Source organism: Pseudochaenichthys georgianus, unplaced genomic scaffold, assembly GCF_902827115.2.
Source record: "Pseudochaenichthys georgianus unplaced genomic scaffold, fPseGeo1.2 scaffold_663_arrow_ctg1, whole genome shotgun sequence".
Taxonomy (NCBI): domain Eukaryota; kingdom Metazoa; phylum Chordata; class Actinopteri; order Perciformes; family Channichthyidae; genus Pseudochaenichthys; species Pseudochaenichthys georgianus.
The window spans coordinates 50,932-63,941 of NW_027263217.1; the positions used below are offsets into that span (position 1 = coordinate 50,932).

At 40.7% G+C, this 13,010-nt stretch overlaps 9 non-coding genes across 9 annotated transcripts; all 9 read left to right on the plus strand.

Moving 5' to 3' along the window:
• The first annotated feature begins 3,063 nt into the window (after positions 1–3,063).
• On the plus strand, positions 3,064–3,137 carry trnan-guu (transfer RNA asparagine (anticodon GUU)). The gene has a single exon. It is a non-coding gene; the product is annotated as a tRNA-Asn (tRNA).
• A 305-nt stretch (positions 3,138–3,442) lies between these two features.
• trnan-guu (transfer RNA asparagine (anticodon GUU)) lies at positions 3,443–3,516 on the plus strand. Its single transcript has one exon. It is a non-coding gene; the product is annotated as a tRNA-Asn (tRNA).
• A 4,672-nt stretch (positions 3,517–8,188) lies between these two features.
• trnan-guu (transfer RNA asparagine (anticodon GUU)) lies at positions 8,189–8,262 on the plus strand. The gene has a single exon. It is a non-coding gene; the product is annotated as a tRNA-Asn (tRNA).
• A 305-nt stretch (positions 8,263–8,567) lies between these two features.
• On the plus strand, positions 8,568–8,641 carry trnan-guu (transfer RNA asparagine (anticodon GUU)). Its single transcript has one exon. It is a non-coding gene; the product is annotated as a tRNA-Asn (tRNA).
• A 305-nt stretch (positions 8,642–8,946) lies between these two features.
• Positions 8,947–9,020, plus strand: trnan-guu (transfer RNA asparagine (anticodon GUU)). Its single transcript has one exon. It is a non-coding gene; the product is annotated as a tRNA-Asn (tRNA).
• A 306-nt stretch (positions 9,021–9,326) lies between these two features.
• On the plus strand, positions 9,327–9,400 carry trnan-guu (transfer RNA asparagine (anticodon GUU)). The gene has a single exon. It is a non-coding gene; the product is annotated as a tRNA-Asn (tRNA).
• A 305-nt stretch (positions 9,401–9,705) lies between these two features.
• trnan-guu (transfer RNA asparagine (anticodon GUU)) lies at positions 9,706–9,779 on the plus strand. Its single transcript has one exon. It is a non-coding gene; the product is annotated as a tRNA-Asn (tRNA).
• Positions 9,780–10,084: 305 nt separating this feature from the next.
• On the plus strand, positions 10,085–10,158 carry trnan-guu (transfer RNA asparagine (anticodon GUU)). The gene has a single exon. It is a non-coding gene; the product is annotated as a tRNA-Asn (tRNA).
• A 1,063-nt stretch (positions 10,159–11,221) lies between these two features.
• On the plus strand, positions 11,222–11,295 carry trnan-guu (transfer RNA asparagine (anticodon GUU)). Its single transcript has one exon. It is a non-coding gene; the product is annotated as a tRNA-Asn (tRNA).
• The last annotated feature ends 1,715 nt before the right edge of the window (positions 11,296–13,010 follow it).

A 13,010-nucleotide genomic window follows, 5' to 3' on the forward strand; every position in this document is an offset into this window, starting at 1 on the left:
GACCACATTGTGGATACATGAGAATACCCTTCTGGATATGATTCTGGTTTATGTTGCAGGACAGGTGATGACGTCAAATTCATTTGAGTGTAAAATTCAAAACAAATATTTTATGACACCACCAAGCCAGACATGATCTGTATTCACATCCACACACACCTGAGGCATTACAGCCCGGGCAATTAGACGCTATGTGAGTTAATGAGGCAACGAAGTTTACTGCCTAAGCACGCACACGCACACACACACACACACACCTGAGGCATTACAGCCCGGGCCAATTAGACGCTATGTGAGTTAATGAGGCAACGAAGTTTACTGCCTAAGCACACACACGCACACACACACACACACACACACACACACACGAGGCATTACAGCCCAGGCCAATTAGACGCTATGTGAGTTAATGAGGCAACGAAGTTTCCAGAGTGCTCTCTTGAACTGGCTTGAGTTTGCTGACATGGAACATAGGATGAACCTTCAAGGACCTGGGGAGTTTGAGGCGCACAGAGACAGGGTTAATGCTTTTTGAGACTGGGAAAGGACCCACAAACCTCGGTGCCAACTTCTTGGAATGAACATAAAGAGGTAGGTCCTTGGTAGAGAGCCAGACTTTCTGTCCCGGCTTGTAGAGGGGGGCCGCACGTCTGTGACGATCCGCCGCTGACTTCATCCCGGTCGAGGTCCGGAGTAGCGCCTGCCGAGCACCGGCCCAGACCCGCTGACAGCGTCGAACCATAGCGTGCGCGGATGGCACCTTGACTTCTTCTTCATTGGCAGGGAAGAGAGGGGGCTGATATCCGTTCGCACACTGGAACGGGGAGAGACCAGTGGCAGCCGATAGAAGAGTGTTGTGAGCGTACTCTACCCAGGTCAGATGATCGCTCCAAGTGGATTGCTTCTGGGACACGAGACACCTGAGGCAGGTTTCGAGGTCCTGATTCAGGCGTTCTGTCTGACCGTTGGACCGCGGGTGATAACCGGAGGACAAGCTGACGGTGGCGCAGAGGAGCTGGCAAAACTCCTTCCAGAAGATGGAAGTGAACTGAGGACCTCTGTCTGAAACTATGTCGCTGGGAAAACCATGAATTCTGAACACATGAGTAAGCATGACCTCTGCCGTTTTCTTGGCTGAGGGAAGTTTGAGCAGAGGAATGAAATGTACCATCTTTGAGAACCGATCCACCACTGTAAGGACGGTAGTGTTACCTTTGGAAGGTGGGAATCCAGTCACAAAGTCCATGGAGATATGCGACCATGGTCGTTGAGGCACTGGGAGGGGCTGGAGCAGACCCGCCTGGGAAGAAGTCTTATTCCGGGCGCATGCTGGACAGGCCGCCACATATTCAGAGACCTCTTTTCTCATGGCCGGCCACCAGAACCGCTTAATTTGTCCTGAACACCAGTCTATATGTGGGTTGTGTGTTTTTAACCAGGGAAACCCCAAAATCAGCGGATGCTGTGCAGAATCGAACAGATGAAATTGCATCATTTCCACATGATTATTGTCAATAGTCACTTGCATGGGTTCTGTACAGTCAGTGACTCTACACATAAGTCTGCCGTCTAGGGCACTGGCAATGACGGGATGTTTGAGCGGAACAGTCTGAATATTAAGACGTTTCGATAGACCCCAGTCTATGAGACTTTCATCAGCCCCAGAGTCAATTAAGGCCCCCATAGTGTGTGTCTTACTATTGGCAGTGATATCTACCTGGGTGAGTGTGCGAGGAGGATAATCAGCTGACATTTTGCTCACCAACGCCCTCCTCATGGTTGGTGAGCATGCCCTTTTCCCGGACATGTCGCCTGCTGGTGTCCCATGTGACCACAGTAGAAGCAGCATCCCTCCTGCAGGCGGCGCCTTGTTCTCCCGAGCTGCATCGGTTCCTCCGGTGCCTGTGGTGGCGCTGTCACTGCTGGGCCTGATGAAGACGCGAACAAGGAATCCCATGAGGACTGCCTACCCAGAGAGCGCCCCTGGTGGCTGGGAGGTCTTGTTGCGACTCGGCGTCGTTCTCTCTCTCTTTCCCTGATGCGATTGTCAATTCGGAGAGACGTGGAAATGAGTGATTCGAGGTCTTGTGGTAACTCTAATGGAGCCAGGTGATCTTTAATCGTCTCTGAGAGTCCATTGCGGAAGGCTTCTATTAATGCTGGAGTGTTCCAGCCACTGTCTATGGCTAAGGTACGGAACTCTATGGCATAATGTACTACGGGCCTTGAGTGCTGTTTGAGCTGCATGAGAGCCCGAGTGGCGTCACCGGTAGGTGAGGTAATATCAAATATGCGGCTCATAGTGTCTTTGAACGCTATGAAGGATCTACAGATATTGGAATTTCTAGACCACTCCGCAGTGTCCCATGCGGCAGCTCTGCCGGTTAAGTGGGAGACCATAAACGCTATCTTAGCCTCATCAGATACAAAAGCTGCTGGATTAAGTTGGTAATGTAAATCACACTGGACTAAGAAGGCTCTGCAGTTGCTCGATTCTCCTGAGTATTTCTCCGGTGCTGCCTACCGCAGTGGAACAGGAGAGGCATGATTCACAGCAGGATTGGCATCAGGTGGAGTAGCAGGAATCGAAGCTGTGAGAGCTGCCTCCAGATGAGAGAGAAGCCCGTGGAGCGACGGAGGTCTGGAAACCCTCCTGGCGATCTGAAAGCTCATTGACTCCTTGGCTAATATTCTTTATATATATTATGTACTTCGGCTGTTAACCGAAAGGTTGGTGGTTCAAGTCCACCCAGTGACGTTTAATGTTTGAATAAACATCTAAGGTAACATGCCAGTTGACGTGTTCAGGGGCAAGGTTCCAGGAAACCAGTAACAAAAGTATAACTGTTACACATCATCATTTGATGTACGTCCTTGCTTCCAGCAAAATTGAAGACATGAACTGAAGCTTTAAAAGCTAGCGCACATTTAGCTTCCACAGGTTTCATTTGAGGCAACTTCTACTTTTCTGTATTCTAGGCAAACAAACTTCTTGAATCAAAGAGCAAATTAAGGAGGGTGGGGACAGCGATCCAAGCCAAGCCCCTTTTAGCTGGGTAGCATGTCTCTGTGGCGCAATTGGTTAGCGCGTTCGGCTGTTAACCGAAAGGTTGGTGGTTCAAGTCCACCCAGTGACGTTTAATTTTTGAATAAACATCTAAGGTAACATGCCAGTTTTTGTGTTCAGGGGCAAGTTACCAGGAAACCAGTAACAAAAGTATAACTGTTACACATCATCATTTGATGTACGTCCTTGCTTCCCTCAAAATTGAAGACATGAACACAAGCTTTAAAAACTGGTGCACATTTAGCTTACACAGGTTTCATTTGAGGCAACTTCTACTTTTCTGTATTCTAGGCAAACACATTTCTAGAAGCAAAGAGCCAATTAAGGAGGGTGGGGACATCGATCCATGCCAAGCCCCTTTTAGCTGGGTAGCATGTCTCTGTGGCGCAATTGTTTAGTGCGTTCGGCTGTTAACCGAAAGGTTGGTGGTTCAAGTCCACCCAGTGACGTTTAATGTTTGAATAGACATCTAAGGTAACATGCCAGTTGACGTGTTCAGGGGCAAGTTACCGGGAAACCAGTAACAAAAGTATAACTGTTACACATCATCATTTGATGTACGTCCTTGCTTCCATCAAAATTGAAGACATGAACACAAGCTTTAAAAACTGGTGCACATTTAGCTTCCACAGGTTTCATTTGAGGCAACTTCTACATTTCTGTATTCTAGGCAAACACATTTCTAGAAGCGAAGAGCCAATTAAGGAGGGTGGGGCCAGCGATCCATGCCAAGCCCCTTTTAGCAGTGTAGCATGTCTCTGTGGCGCAATTGGTTAGCGCGTTCGGCTGTTAACCAAAAGGTTGGTGTTTTTTTTTTCTTTCTTTAGTTTAGTCAATTTATTGAACATGTCAGAAACAAAACAAATATATAACAATAATATATATATATTCTCCTTTTTTCTTTTTTCACTCAGATTAATAATTATAACAAAGTGCCACAAAAAAAAAAAAAAATAATAATAATAATTTTCAGATAGTCTCTGTTCATGTTCAACAGGGGCAAGAAGAAGCTTAAAAAACTTTTCTGGTCCTACCCCCTCTAACATATATTTTTCTTATAAAACATTAGGTCATCGTCATCAGCGACATGTTTGTCTTGTTAATCTTTTCTTCTTTTTTTTTACAAAACAATCAGAAAGAAATTACTTTTTACAATTACAAGAAATAACAACAAATGAGATTTTACAGGTCCTGTTCATAACCATTAATTATTAGACTCCTAAATAATACTTTCATTTTAGATAGCCTTGTACAATATTTCAGTGCATCGTTACAGTTATTCCACAGACTAACACCTTTTGATGAGATGCAATGAAGTTTGGCATTTGTTCGTACGGGTGGTTTTTTGAAAATGCAGTTTCCTCTCAACATGTGTATGCTTTCTCTCTGTGTGAAAAGTCCCTGGATATTATGAGGTAATTGTTGATTTGCGGCTTTGAACATAATTTGAATAGTTTTATAGTCAACCAGGTCTTGTAGTTTTAGTGTTTTTAGTTTGATGAACAATTTATTTGTTGGTTCTCTGTAGGTAGTTTTATGTATAACTCGTATGGCTCTTTTTTGCAGGATGAAGATAGGATGTGTATTTGTTTTATATGTGTTCCCCCAAACTTCCGCACAATACATCATGTATGGAAGTATGAAGGAGCAGTACAGCATAAACAAAGAAGCTTGATTAATTAGGTATTTGGCTTTATTAAGAATTGCTATTGATTTGGATATTTTGGCTTTGATATAGCTTAGATGTGGTTTCCAACTTAATTTATTGTCTATGATTACTCCAAGGAACTTTATTTCCGATACTCTTTCTAATTGGACGCCATTTATAGTGAGTTTCTTCTCTGTATTGGTCGATCGATTCCCAAATATAATGAGTTTGGTTTTGCTTGCGTTCAATGTTAATTTATTTTGGTCAAACCAGATCTTCATCCTGCTCAGTTCCTTCTCCATTGTGACCAATAGCTGTTCTAAATCGTCCCCACAGCAGAGTAGACTTGTGTCGTCTGCAAAAAGAATGGTTTTAATAATTTTTGATACTTCACATATATTGTTAATATACAGAATAAATAGTAATGGCCCCAAGACTGAGCCCTGAGGCACCCCACATGTAACCTGCAGTAGTTGTGATTTATGGCTTTGTAGTTCAACGTACTGTTCCCTGTTATGTAGGTAGCTGGATAGCCATGATAATGCAACACCTCTAATGCCATATCTCTGTAGTTTTTTAATTAATAATTCATGGTCAACCGTGTCAAACGCTTTTTTAAGGTCCAGAAATATCCCTATTGCATATTCTTTCTTTTCTATTGCCTTAGTAATGTGTTCCATAAATTCTATAACTGCAAATGATGTAGTTCTGTTTTCTCTGAAACCATATTGTTGTTCATAGAGTATGTTATGTTTGGTGATGAAGTCATTTAGTCTTGTATAGTAGATTTTTTCCAGTATTTTAGAAAACTGTGAGAGCAATGAAATTGGTCTATAGTTTGACAGTACATGTTTATCTCCAGATGTATGTATTGGTATGACTTTAGCAGTTTTCATTTTATTTGGAAATACACGGGTTTGTATTGACTGATTACAGATGTGAGTTAGTGGTTTGGCTATACATTCAATAATGTTTTTAACTGTATACATGTCAATATCATGACAGTCTGTAGACCTTTTACTCTTAAGTTTTTTAACTGTGTCAATAATTTCATTTTCATCAGTCCCTCTTAAGAATATAGTTTCCTTCACATATATATCTTTACTTTCAACACCATCACTACAACCAGTATTTGGAATTTCTCCAGCTAGACAAGGACCAACATTGACAAAGTACTTATTGAAATCTTCGGCAACTGAGGTCATGTCATAAATTACTGTATCGTTTTTTGACAGAAAACTGTTTGGGTATTGTGCCTTTTCATTTCCTTTTTTAATAATGGTATTTAATACATTCCATGTATTTTTAATGTTATTTTTGTTATCCTCCAATAATTTGTTGTAATGATCCATTTTGCTATATCATATTATCTTTGTTAGTTTGTTTTTGTATGACTTGTATTTTTTTTCAGCCTCGACTGATCCATTCTTTAAGAAGTCTTTATATAATTCATTTTTCATTTTACATGCATTTAATATTCCCTTAGTGATCCATGGTTTTTCAGCATATTTTAGTTTCACTATTTTCTTTACACGAGGACAATGTTTATCATACAGCCCTGATAGAATATGTAGAAATGATTCATAGGCTTCATTTGCATCTTGCACATACACTTTGTTCCAGTCTTGTTTAGATAATTCTTCTTTAAAAGAATGAACAGACTCTGGTGTTTTGTGTCTTGTAATTGTGACTTTTCTGGTGTCTTTTTTGATCCTAGTACAGTTCTGTATTGTTGCAAAGACTGGCAGGTGGTCACTTGTGTCATTGATTAATATTCCACTTATTACTTTCCTATCCATAACATTTGTGAATATGTTGTCAATGAGTGTAGCACTGTGTGATGTAATTCTGGTTGGTCGTGTGATTGTAGGATATAAACACTTGCTATACATATAATTAATAAATTCTGTAGTTGCATTGTGTTCTTGTGGGTTCAGCAAATCAATGTTAAAATCTCCACATACAAGAGCATTTTCTTGCTGCTTGTGTAGTTATACAGTTCAGCTAGCTTTTTCTCAAATGTGTCAATACATGATCCTGGTTTTCTATACACGCAGCTTATCAGAAGGTTTTTAGATGTTTTCATTTCAATTTCTACTGTTATGAATGTTCCATAATGTTGTCTACAGCGAAAGACATATTACTGACAGATCTACTTTTGTAACTTTTGTAAATGTAAAGTGCAGTCCCCCCACCTTTAGAATGTGTCCTGTTAGTAAAAAACATGTTGTATCCCTCGATTTCAACCATGTCAGCTTGCTCCTCACTAGGCCAGGTCTCTGATATTGCTAGGGCTGTAACTTGTTTCTCCAGTTGCCTTAAACAGTGTTTGATCTTTGATACATTTGAAATGAGGCTTCTGCTATTAAAATGTAATATTGATATTGATCCATCCATCATTCCATTTCTTTTGAGTTGATCTTCTGTGTAGTATTCACATTGGTTATGGATGTTATTGTAGAAATTATTTTCAGGTCAATATCCTTTTCAATGTCTTGTGATCTATGTTCCGTGTATTTGAAACATTTCAAGTCCAGTTTTTCATATTCAGCAGGTGAGTGATTTGTGTCCAAGCTCATGGGTGTTCTTAGTGTGTTCATTTCAGTGTGTAGCTTTTCAGGTACCTTATGTTGATTTTGATGATTCATTCCTCAAACTGATCCAGCTCGGTGATTTCCCGGATAATGAGCACTTTCGCCATCTCTGCTGTTGATCCATTTAGTTTGATACATTTTTTACAATTTGTCGACCATGTTGCTTGAATCTTGTTTTGTTTCCTAAGAATACGTGCTCTCCTTGCGATATCCGCGTTCTTCTTCGTAAGGTGTTCGTTAATGTAAACATTGGTCCCTTTTAGTTTCCTTCCTTGTCTGAGGAGTGCATGTTTCTTTTTCCTGTTGATGAACCGGATTATTATTGCTGTGTGGCTGATGTGTTCTTGCTCCGCAGGGAATGACAGGCCTCAATATATCCGCGGTCAACAGATATGCCCTTGCTATCCAAAAAGCAAAGCACCTGTTGCTCCAGCGACTCACGGTCCACCTCCGGAGCGTCGGCTCCCCCTCTCCCGGCAGTGGTGTCCTCTGAGGCCGCTGCCGCCCTGGCATAGCTTCGGTGTTTGGTCTTCAGGCCGCTGATAATCAGATCGTTCAAGTCCACCCAGTGACGTTTAATGTTTGAATAGACATCTAAGGTAACATGCCAGTTGACGTGTTCAGGGGCAAGTTACCAGGAAACCAGTAACAAAAGTATAACTGTTACACATCATCATTTGATGTACGTCCTTGCTTGCCGCAAAATTGAAGACATGAACACAAGCTTTAAAAACTGGTGCACATTTAGCTTCCACAGGTTTCATTTGAGGCAACTTCTACATTTCTGTATTCTAGGCAAACAAACTTCTTGAATCAAAGAGCAAATTAAGGAGGGTGGGGCCAGCTATCCAAGCCAAGCCCCTTTTAGCAGTGTAGCATGTCTCTGTGGCGCAATTGGTTAGCGCGTTCGGCTGTTAACCGAAAGGTTGGTGGTTCAAGTCCACCCAGTGACGTTTAATGTTTGAATAGACATCTAAGGTAACATGCCAGTTGACGTGTTCAGGGGCAAGGTTCCAGGAAACCAGTAACCAAAGTATAACTGTTACACATCATCATTTGATGTACGTCCTTGCTTCCCGCAAAATTGAAGACATGAACTGAAGCTTTAAAAGCTAGAGCACATTTATCTTACACAGGTTTCATTTGAGGCAACTTCTACATTTCTGTATTCTAGGCAAACACACTTCTTGAATCAAAGAGCCAATTAAGGAGGGTGGGGACAGAGATCCAAGCCAAGCCCCTTTTAGCAGTGTAGCATGTCTCTGTGGCGCAATTGGTTAGCGCATTCGGCTGTTAACCGAAAGGTTGGTGGTTCAAGTCCACCCAGTGACGTTTAATGTTTGAATAGACATCTAAGGTAACATGCCAGTTGACGTGTTCAGGGGCAAGGTTCCAGGAAACCAGTAACAAAAGTATAACTGTTACACATCATCATTTGATGTACGTCCTTGCTTGCCGCAAAATTGAAGACATGAACACAAGCTTTAAAAACTGGTGCACATTTAGCTTACACAGGTTTCATTTGAGGCAACTTCTACATTTCTGTATTCTAGGCAAACAAACTTCTTGAATCAAAGAGCAAATTAAGGAGGGTGGGGCCAGCTATCCAAGCCAAGCCCCTTTTAGCAGTGTAGCATGTCTCTGTGGCGCAATTGGTTAGCGCGTTCGGCTGTTAACCGAAAGGTTGGTGGTTCAAGTCCACCCAGTGACGTTTAATGTTTGAATAAACATCTAAGGTAACATGCCAGTTGACGTGTTCAGGGGCAAGGTTCCAGAAAACCAGTAACAAAAGTATAACTGTTACACATCATCATTTGATGTACGTCCTTGCTTCCAGCAAAATTGAAGACATGAACTGAAGCTTTAAAAGCTAGCGCACATTTAGCTTCCACAGGTTTCATTTGAGGCAACTTCTACTTTTCTGTATTCTAGGCAAACAACTTTCTTGAATCAAAGAGCAAATTAAGGAGGGTGGGGACAGCGATCCAATGCCAAGCCCCTTTTAGCTGGGTAGCATGTCTCTGTGGCGCAATTGGTTAGCGCGTTCGGCTGTTAACCGAAAGGTTGGTGGTTCAAGTCCACCCAGTGACGTTTAATTTTTGAATAGACATCTAAGGTAACATGCCAGTTTTCGTGTTCAGGGGCAAGTTACCAGGAAACCAGTAACAAAAGTATAACTGTTACACATCATCATTTGATGTACGTCCTTGCTTCCCTCAAAATTGAAGACATGAACACAAGCTTTAAAAACTGGTGCACATTTAGCTTACACAGGTTTCATTTGAGGCAACTTCTACTTTTCTGTATTCTAGGCAAACACATTTCTAGAAGCAAAGATCCAATTAAGGAGGGTGGGGACAGCGATCCATGCCAAGCCCCTTTTAGCTGGGTAGCATGTCTCTGTGGCGCAATTGGTTAGCGCGTTCGGCTGTTAACCGAAAGGTTGGTGGTTCAAGTCCACACAGTGACGTTTAATGTTTGAATAAACATGTAAGGTAACAAGCCAGTTTTAGTGTTCAAGGGCAAGGTTCCAGGAAACCAGTAACAAAAGTATAACTGTTACACATCATCATTTGATGTACGTCCTTGCTTCCCGCAAAATTGAAGACATGAACTGAAGCTTTAAAAGCTAGTGCACATTTAGCTTCCACAGGTTTCATTTGAGGCAACTTCTACATTTCTGTATTCGAGGCAAACACATTTCTAGAAGCAAAGAGCCAATTAAGGAGGGTGGGGACAGCGATACATGCCAAGCCCCTTTTAGCAGTGTAGCAAGTCTCTGTGGCGCAATTGGTTAGCGCGTTCGGCTGTTAACCGAAAGGTTGGTGGTTCAAGTCCACCCAGTGACGTTTAATGTTTGAATAAACATCTAAGGTAACAAGCCAGTTTTTGTGTTCAAGGGCAAGGTTCCAGGAAACCAGTAACAAAAGTATAACTGTTACACATCATCATTTGATGTACGTCCTTGCTTCCCGCAAAATTGAAGACATGAACTGAAGCTTTAAAAGCTAGCGCACATTTAGCTTACACAGGTTTCATTTGAGGCAACTTCTACTTGTCTGTGTTCTAGGCAAACACATTTCTGGAAGCAAGGAGCCAATTAAGGAGGGTGGGGCCAGCGATCCATGCCAAGCCTCTTTTAGCTGGGTAGCATGTCTTTATGGGGCAATTGGTTAGCGCGTTCGGCTGTTAACCGAAAGGTTGTTGGTTCAAGTCCACCCAGTGACGTTTAATGTTTGAATAGACATCTAAGGTAACATGCCAGTTGACGTGTTCAGGGGCAAGTTACCAGGAAACCAGTAACAAAAGTATAACTGTTACACATCATCATTTGATGTACGTCCTTGCTTCCAGCAAAATTGAAGACATGAACATAAGCTTTAAAAACTGGTGCACATTTAGCTTCCACAGGTTTCATTTGAGGCAACTTCTACATTTCTGTATTCTAGGCAAACAAACTTCTTGAATCAAAAAGCAAATTAAGGAGGGTGGGGCCAGCTATCCAAGCCAAGCCCCTTTTAGCTGGGTAGCATGTCTCTGTGGGGCAATTGCTTAGCGCGTTCGGCTGTTAACCGAAAGGTTGGTGGTTCAAGTCTACCCAGTGACGTTTAATATTTGAATAAACATGTAAGGTAACATGCCGGTTTTTGTGTTCAGGGGCAAGGTTCCAGAAAACCAGTAACAAAAGTATAACTGTTACACATCATCATTTGATGTACGTCCTTGCTTCCAGCAAAATTGAAGACATGAACTGAAGCTTTAAAAGCTAGCGCACATTTAGCTTACACAGGTTTCATTTGAGGCAACTTCTACATTTCTGTATTCTAGGCAAACAAACTTCTTGAATCAAAGAGCAAATTAAGGAGGGTGGGGCCAGCGATCCATGCCAAGCCCCTTTTAGCTGGGTAGCATGTCTCTGTGGCGCAATTGGTTAGCGCGTTCAGCTGTTAACCGAAAGGTTGGTGGTTCAAGTCCACCCAGTGACGTTTAATGTTTGAATAGATATCTATGGTAACATGCCAGTTTCAGTAACTTTTTGAGAGAATTAAACATAAATATGTCAAATGTTCAAAACAGCCTTGTTTCACTGAAATAAGCTCAAAATCACAAACTGCCATTAAGAGTCACCTTCTTAACGAAATAAATTCAAACAGAGTACTTCATTATCTATAGTTCAGCTTTTATCCACAAAAGTGTATCTTTCGGTAACTTTTTGAGAAAATTAAGCATATATCTGTCAAATGTTCAAAACAGCATTGTTTCACTGAAATAGCCTCAAAATCACAAACTGCCATTAAGAGTCACCTTCTTAACGAAAGCTACTCAAACAGAGTACTTCATTATCTATAGTTCAGCTTTTATCCACAAAAGTGTATCTTTCGGTAACTTTTTGAGAAAATTAAGCATAAATCTGTGAAAATGTTCAAAACAGCATTGTTTCACTGAAATAGCCTCAAAATCACAAACTGCCATTAAGCGTTACCTTCTTAACGAAATCTACTGACACAAAGTACTTCATTTTCTAGTTTTCATCTTTTATACTCAAAAATGTATCTTTCTAGTAACTTTTGAGAGAATTTAGCCTTGTTTCACTGAAATAGCCTCAAAATCACACACTTCCATTAACAGTCACCTTCTTAACGAGATCTACACAAACAGAGTACTTAATTATCTATAGTTCAGCTTTTATCCACAAAAGTTTATCTTTCGGTAACTTTTTGAGAGAATTAAGCATAAATGTGTCAAATGTTCAAAACAGCATTGTTTCACTGAAATTGCCTCAAAATCACAAACTGCCATTAAAAGTCAGATTCTTGACGAAATCTACTGACACAAAGTACTTCATTTTCTAGTTTTCAGCTTATAAACTCAAAAATGTATCTTTCAGTAACTTTTTGAGAGAATTAAGCCTTGTTTCACTGAAATAGCCTCAAAATCACAAACTGCCATGAAGAGTCACATTCTTAACGAAATCTACTCAAACAGAGTACTTCATTATCTATAGTTCAGCTTTTATCCACAAAAGTATATCTTTCAGTAACTTTTGGAGAGAATTAAGCATAAATATGTCAAATGTTCAAAACAGCCTTGTTTCACTGAAATAGCCTCAAAATCACAAACTGCCATTACGCGTTACCTTCTTAACGAAATCTACTGACACAAAGTACTTCATTTTCTAGTTTTCATCTTTTATACTCAAAAATGTATCTTTCAGTAACTTTTTGAGATAATTTAGCCTTGTTTCACTGAAATAGCCTCAAACAACACAAACTGCCATGAAGAGTCACATTCTTAACGAAATATACTCAAACAGAGTACTTCATTATCTATAGTTCAGCTTTTATCCACAAAAGTGTATATTTCGGTAACTTTTTGAGAAAATTAAGCATAAATCTGTCAAATGTTCAAAACAGCATTGTTTCACTGAAATAGCCTCAAAATCACAAACTGCCATTAAGAGTCACCTTCTTAACGAAAGCTACTCAAACAGAGTACTTCATTATCTATAGTTCAGCTTTTATCCACAAAAGTGTATCTTTCAGTAACTTTTGGAGAGAATTAAGCATAAATATGTCAAATGTTCAAAACAGCCGTGTTTCACTGAAATAGCCTCAAAATCACAAACGGCCATTAATCGTTACCTTCTTAACGAAATCTACTGACACAGAGTACTTCATTATCTATAGTTCAGCTTGTATCC